Below are 7,802 nucleotides of genomic sequence, written 5' to 3'. Positions count from 1 at the left end.
CACTAGTTTTTGTACAGTTATCTGATATGTGCAAAATATTTCATGTTAGCCAAAAATCTTAAAACGGTTTTGAAAATTCAAATAAAGTTACGAATGGGGAAGCTGGGGTATTGTTGAAACAATTCTTTTTTGAATAAGTTTACTTTGAGAACTACTGATTATATTTCTTAAATGAATATAGATGCAAAAGCTGAAATAAATATAAATATATGCTAAAACTATTCTTCTACCAATCGAGTAAAAATGATTCCATAAAAATTTTATATTTAAAAAAATTTAATTTTGTAGAAAAATATTAATTACAATATTATGTAAGACGATTTACACTTCCAAATGAGACAAAAAAATATTTCAATATCGTTTAAAATCCTATTAAAAACACCCCTTACTACTTACCCCTGTTACAATAACCCCCTAACTCACCTATATATTATACTGTTCATTGAGTACGTCTTTGTTTCATCTAATTTTAGATTATATCAGAAGCTTTAATGGCTTCTTCATTCTAAATGGAAATGCATAATTGATGGCAAACCATACAACTTCGTCATGAATACTTTTTTATTATTAGTTAGCTGTTATATTTTTTACACAATATAAAAAATACAATGCTTTCTTTTACATACAAGAGCATTATTCAGTTGTTGCATTATTTAATTAATAAATATTAACATCGCTAATAATAAATCGATTTTAAATTATTATTTAATGATATTTCAGGCTTACTAATACTGGAGACTACCAAATTGAACCAGAATTATCACAAATGACACAGCTGCTACACAAGTCTAGAAATGATAAATGTCTGGTGAGTAGAATATATAAATTCAATATTTTACACATGTATATATATATATATATATATATATATATATATATAAAATTTGTATTCCATAATTTTTTTGTAATTACATCAAAAATAAAAGTCGCATCTACATTAAATAAACCAGCTGCCATAAATTTGACTCTTCTGTGGTACACATGCAGGGACCATATCTGAATCTGCAAAGAAAAATATTCTTTGAAAATTTCACAAAATTAAAACCTTATATTTTTCAAATCTTTTTTCTCTAATGAGCCATAATGTTCCTCTGGCCTATACTTGTAAAAAAAAATATTTTAGTATAGTATTCATATGCTCTATATTAGTAGAGAGATATGAAAAGCATTTTGGTATTTAGTAAATTATTCAAAAAATAATTAGCAATTTAATGTAATTATGCATTACTAAAGAAAAGGGTGGTTTATCTCAGAATACCCATGTTACTGATCTTTTAATTTCTATGAAAATATAATTTTATACTTACAATTTTTCTTATACGTTGGTCATGTTTATTTTGCACCCTGTGAAGCAAAATGGCTGTTTTGGCAGCTTTTCTGCTTACTAGATGACAAGACGCCACTATTAAACACGTCGGCGCTACATATTTCAAAATAAATAATATAGAATTTATTAGATATTTCATCTTTAATCCGTACTTTTTGGTTGTAATTAAGAAGGAATTCACATTCATTACAAATATAGCAAATGCGTGGAAACATCTCCTGAAAAAGATGATACATATAATTTTTTGATGCTTTAAAATTATTTAGGTGTTTTTAATAAGAAATTATTAGTCAATTTTTAATGAATATTTGTCGCTATAATCCAATTGCTCATTGAGAATCGAATTAAATAATTTTGAAATTTGTGATTTTTTTATAACATATCAAGTCTTTTTTGTCTGGAAAGTTTGAGTAAAACTTATAGTTTCTTAACAGGTATGTTTTCTTTTGTCTATTAGTCATAACTATTTTTTTCTAGAAAAAATGCGGTAGATTTAAGATCTCGGATTATATGATACAAGTGGAATACTTGAACAAAACTAGGAAGGTTTTTAATTGTTAAATATTCCCATTTGCATAACTTGTTTTTTGACATATTTAGTCCAAATTTTTTTTAACATGCTTAGTCCAAAAGTTTTAACTGAAATTTGAAGACATGTGTCTAAAAGAACACCAACTGCTTTTGAACTTTATAATTTTGCTATCTTTTACCTAATAAATTAAGCTGAACCCTAAAACTTTGTTCTCCATATATCAAATATTTTATCAAAAAGAAGTATTTCAAAACCAACCCACTAGTCAAGAAAGTTCTATAAAAAAGTGATGTACATTTTTGACTATACAATCTATCATCAATATAACATATAGAAAAAAAAGTTACATACATGAGAATCGGAATATTATATATGTAATTAAGAATCCTAGTTGATTTGTATAATTTTATATACAATTTATAGCAAATTCGTAGCTGTTGTATTTCTTGAATTATGTAAGATTCATTCTGGAACAATATTAAGTATTTAATATATATTATTTAATATTCGTAATTAATATAAATATTTTAATCATACATTGTTCGCAACCTTTTGTGAAAAATCCGTCAATATTTGATTAATAGAATTAAACCTTTGGTGTATAATATAACACATTACTACAAATTTAAAGGTGAAAATATAACTGACATATGATAACATATAGACATAGTAAATTTTGGACAAACTCTTGATACTGCTAATTGTAAATATGGAGTCGACACGAATTCTTGTTTCTCTGCAGAATATAAAAAATCCCACTATAAATATTAAAATCAGTATCAGCCTCAGAGTTTGATAGTCATGTTTATTATGTAATTTCTGATCAACATAATAAAGATTGTTGATTAACTTTTTTGTTTTCTTTCTGTTAATGAGCTCTGTACTCAAAATTATTAAAACCTGAAAAAAAACATTTTAAAATATGACACACTGTAAAATAGAAATAATTTCAATTTTAAACTTATATTAAAAAGTAATTATAGTGTTATGTTCCATATCTACAGATTTACACTGAAAACAGAAACACATCTTGATTGCTTAAACACTTTGTCATGAAAAACAGTTTTTTCAATGAAAAATGTGTTATGTTTACGAACTTCTTTTAAGACTGTCTTAAAAGAAAACAAAATATTGTTTTATAAATCTTTTTATTATTACCTTTGGATTTTTTGATCAAAGCTCTACAAAATATTTACAAATCCAAGGCTCTATGTGTGCGTGTGAGTATGTATAAAATAAAAATACTCACCTCAAGCATCTCCACTAATGTTGAAATATTAAATAATATTTTCAAATCAGTCATGTGTGTAAAATCCAAAATTTTGTGGTGAAATATTGGCATATAAATTGCTATATAAATACAGACACAACAACGAATGATATCCAGTAATTCAAGAATTTTAAATTCCCATTTCTTTCTGTTCGAAGTGAAGAAATCCTTGATGTAATAGAATCCTATTAGAGCACACAAAATATTAATTGGTTTCAATGCATATAATAAGTTCTTTGTCATTTTTAATGCTTTTATAACATTGATTTCATAACATTGACTCTATTGTTTTTTCGCATATGATTTGTATTATACGTTACTATATACTGATTAGTTATAAAAATTATTACATAATAATTTAAATTCTATAATATTTTATTAGTAACTCCTGGTTCAAATAATTTGATTTCATTTAATAATTTTATAAAATTAGTTAAACAATGTTCAAATCTACCACTTATTCATTATCGAGTGTCAGTTTCATTTTATATTCATTGCTTCACTATGTAAAAAGTAATGCATTAATTATTTACAATTAATTAAATTATATCCCAATGAGCAAAGTAATCATCGAAAATAATTCGTTCATAGTCAAAAACACAGTTCGCAATTTAATTCTATTTAATGAAATACCTGAGCTTTTAAATATTCCATTATATTTGTTTTAATATATTTAGTTACTAAATAATTAAAATTAAAAAATAACATAAAAATATTATATATTATATCAATAATTTTAGATTTAATTTTTGAATAACTTAAAAATAATGATTTCAAATTCAAGTTATTTGTTTTCAAAAAACTTGATATATAAAAATATACTATATATTGGTTTCTTCTAGATTTATGGTGAATTTGGGATATGTTGATTGATTGGGATACGTTGATTCCACATAGACATATGTATTAATATATAAGGGAGATAGGCGCTTGTTATAACTTTTTTCTTTAAACTACATCATAAATTGTTACAACATGTTACAACTAGGCCCATAATTTTGTTTTAACATAGGTATGATTAATTTACATTAATCAAGTCTAGATTATCAATATAACTATTTAAACAAAGTATCAATCAGAAAAACTGTTACACCTTATCAAGGATTGATAAATTTAAAGCTAATTGAGATATATAAAATTTAAAAATAGTTTTTCATTTTTTTTATTTTTTTTTTCATTTATTATTCATAGCAGGCTATACAAAAGTACATTCAGCTACATTTGTTACAGTTATATATTAATTGACGGCGTAAATTTAGTTTGTAATTACGCAACTCGAAATTTTATGATAGTGTCAAAAATGTCGGACTTGGTAGTCTGGTTGACAGGTAAAATGGTGGATTGATAAATAGGTTCATAGGTGGACAGGTAAATTGTTGACAGGTAAATTGTTGGCAGGTAAATTGATAGACAGGTAAATTGATAGACTGATTGACAGGTAATCAGGAAGATAGATAGATACTGAATTGTCCTGGACTGTTGGTTGATATATTGGGAGGTATGTTCTGGATCACCAGTACGACCAGGAATTGTAATGATAGGCTGGACCCGAGCGGTAAACAGTTGAATAGTTGTTAAAATATTATATTTGTGATGTGGACTCTCCAGAGACCACTGGTAGTGTGAAAGGCCCTTAGGACGAACAGCGATTGATAGTAATTTGCAAACACACTTCTTACTTTGAATGATACCTTTATTATTCACTATTTTTACAGTTAATATTTATTGATAACCTTTTGGTTATCATATTAGCAAAGACTACATTTTATTGAATACTATGTCTGGTTCCAAGCTTGACTCCAAGCTTCTCTCCAGGTTTGACTCTGAGCTTGACTCCGAGTCTTACTCCAAGTTTGACTGCCTGTCTAACTTTTGTCTAACTCTTATATACTAATTTATTGTTTACAACCTATTTACAAAATCCAACAGTAAGCACTTCCGATGTCCGCGTAACCTACATATAACTAGCATCGCGTTTTGTAATTATTAAACAAAATAATGATTCGAATTGTTATTACAGTTCAACCTCCCTCTTCAAAAGTTTTTCGTCCTCGGAAAACTATAAAAATTAAGAAAAAATTAAAAAAAATGAGTTCCATCTCTTCTTCCTTCGGCCCTTAAAAACTTTTGTCCTCAAAAGTGTCATTACTGTTAGAATATGTTTACAAATAAAGTGCTATGAAAAAGAAAATCTTATAATAATTTTATTTTTATCTCTACATTAATAAATCTTTAATAACATACATACAAAAAAAATCTGCAGTTCAATGCAAATTAGATGGTTGCTGATTATGTAAAGGCATCACTGAAATTTAAAATGTTATTCCGGTAAAACAAAATATGCTTCGAACAACTTACCATAAATGATGCAAAATAATAATTTTTTTTTTCAAAAACTTTTATATCAATAGAGCATAAAAATCATAATATGAAAAATGTTTTTAAAATCTGCAAGAAATTAATAATGGCGTAATGAATCTTGCAATTGATAATTTAAATCATAAATAGTAATTATTGAAAATTTAAATTTACGTTGTATTGTTAATACTTAAAAAATTTGCTAGGTAATCAAAATTGGATAAATGTTGCTTTGAAATATGAGAATTCGCTTATGTCAACCAAACAAATGACTTGCGTGTTATTACTGTGTTTACACCTGGCGAGTTTTTAGTTTCTTCCGGTATTTATAATTAAACAATTTTGGTGCTGTTCTGAATATAATAAAATCGGGAATGTTTCTCTTCTTTACATGTGTTGGCGACGATATCAATTTTCTGCTGCTTTGGCTTTGTAAATGTGCATATTTCTCCTTTGTGTTCAAATTCATATTCTTACGGTTGAACATATCTGTCATAGTGGCTATATTTTCATTTATAGACAATTTTCGTTGTGAAGGTATTTTTCTTATTATATTAATATTATATTCCCTGATTTCTTGATTATTTTCTTCTATAATTCCATCATTAATTTTTCTTCTTTTAATATTTCTTTTCTTTTTCTTTTTCTTCTTTATTTTAATGGGAATAGTTTTCATATATTCTGGTCCTTCATCATTAAGTATTCTTATTTCTTCTTGTTCATTATTTATTTCTTTCATGTCGTAAATCTCATCTTGGGTTTGTTCCGTATCTTGTGCCACATATATGTTCAGATCCTTTTCTTCTTCGTATGAATTTGTTCGTATGGTTTGTTCCATATCTTTTGCCTCATATAGATCCTTTTCTTCTTCGTATGAATTTGTTCGTATGGTTTGTTCCATATCTTCTGCCTCATATAGATCCTTTTCTTCTTCGTATGAATTTGCAGCGATTGTCGTCAACTCTTCTATTTTGGTGTTGTGAGTCAAACTTTCTGCTTTGTATTCTTCTTGTTCTTTGGAATCTTCGGATTCTGCGGACTCTTCGGACTCTTCTTTAGTTGTTATGAATGCCTTGTATGTATCATCATATGTTTTTGTATATTTCAGATCCTTATTACTTTCGTAGTCCATTCTATCGTCATTTCCACCATTGTAGATTCTAAGTTTGTCATCTCTTTTCCTATTTGTAAGTTTTCGACATTGGTTAATGTGGTGTCCCCTTTTCTTGCAGTATCTGCAAGTGACGAATGGGTTGTATTTTTTATCAGATCTGATGTTTAAATACTTTTCTTCCTTTGCAGCGATGTGCATAGCATCCTTCAAATTTTCCGGTTTGGCTGCTTTAACTATAACTTTCAAGTCCAATGGTAGGCCTTTAACAAAAACTGCCAAAGCCAAGTCACAATATGATGGATACGCTATTTCATTTTGTGTAAAATAGCATTCGTTGTTTATTAACGTAAGCAAATACTCAAGTTTCTCTGCAAATTCCTCAATCGATTCCCCATTTTTTCTTGTTGTTGTTGCAAGCTCGTGATGTAGATCAGTGATTGACCTCTTACCTTTAAATCGCTTAATTAAAATAGGTTTGATGTTATCCCATAACTGATAATCAGCCCGTCTAATGCAATCAAAAGCTGTTCCAGTCAATTTACATATAACAATTTTTGATATAAATTTATATGTCTTAAAATCTACATCATCTAAAATTGAGTCTACAGTACTTAAAAATCTATAAAGGTCATCTGAATTGCCATTGAATTCGGGTATAGTGCTAATTGCTAATTGAATTCTAAATTTATTTATTTCTATACTATTATCTTTACCTTTTCTAGCTTCTTCAAAAATGGGTTCCATCTTGAGATATGATTAAATTTTGATTTGCTTACTTGAATCCGATGAGATAGTTATGTCCAAGTTAGTCGTAGTCTCGCGTTCGTTCTAAAGTTCTTCGGTAGGCGCCACCATCCCTTAGTTTGTGCTGCGAATGATCGTTCGGTTTGTCGAGTTGTGGCAGCTTTGAACTTGATATCTCCGTCAGAAAATTCTTCAGCGCTACGAGGGAAAAAACCGCTAAGCCACCATGAATTGTCCTGGACTGTTGGTTGATATATTGGGAGGTATGTTCTGGATCACCAGTACGACCAGGAATTGTAATGATAGGCTGGACCCGAGCGGTAAACAGTTGAATAGTTGTTAAAATATTATATTTGTGATGTGGACTCTCCAGAGACCACTGGTAGTGTGAAAGGCCCTTAGGACGAACAGCGATTGATAGTAATTTGCAAACACACTTCTTACTTTGAATGATACT

At 28.1% G+C, this 7,802-nt stretch overlaps 1 protein-coding gene across 1 annotated transcript in view; it reads left to right on the top strand.

Annotated features, from left to right (window-relative positions):
* The first annotated feature begins 716 nt into the window (after nucleotides 1-716).
* LOC113385628 overlaps nucleotides 717-7,802 on the top strand; it is a 190,319-nt gene continuing 183,233 nt past the window's right edge. The window contains exon 1 of the mRNA XM_026623475.1: nucleotides 717-808. The gene's annotated coding sequence lies outside the window, so the exon portion shown is untranslated. The remainder of the gene's footprint in view (nucleotides 809-7,802) is intronic.

This window comes from Ctenocephalides felis, unplaced genomic scaffold, assembly GCF_003426905.1.
Source record: "Ctenocephalides felis isolate EL2017-DRISC unplaced genomic scaffold, ASM342690v1 CF-g0.4_SCAFFOLD_03571, whole genome shotgun sequence".
Taxonomy (NCBI): Eukaryota; Metazoa; Arthropoda; class Insecta; order Siphonaptera; family Pulicidae; genus Ctenocephalides; species Ctenocephalides felis.
This window is presented reverse-complemented; position numbering and strand designations above follow the sequence as displayed.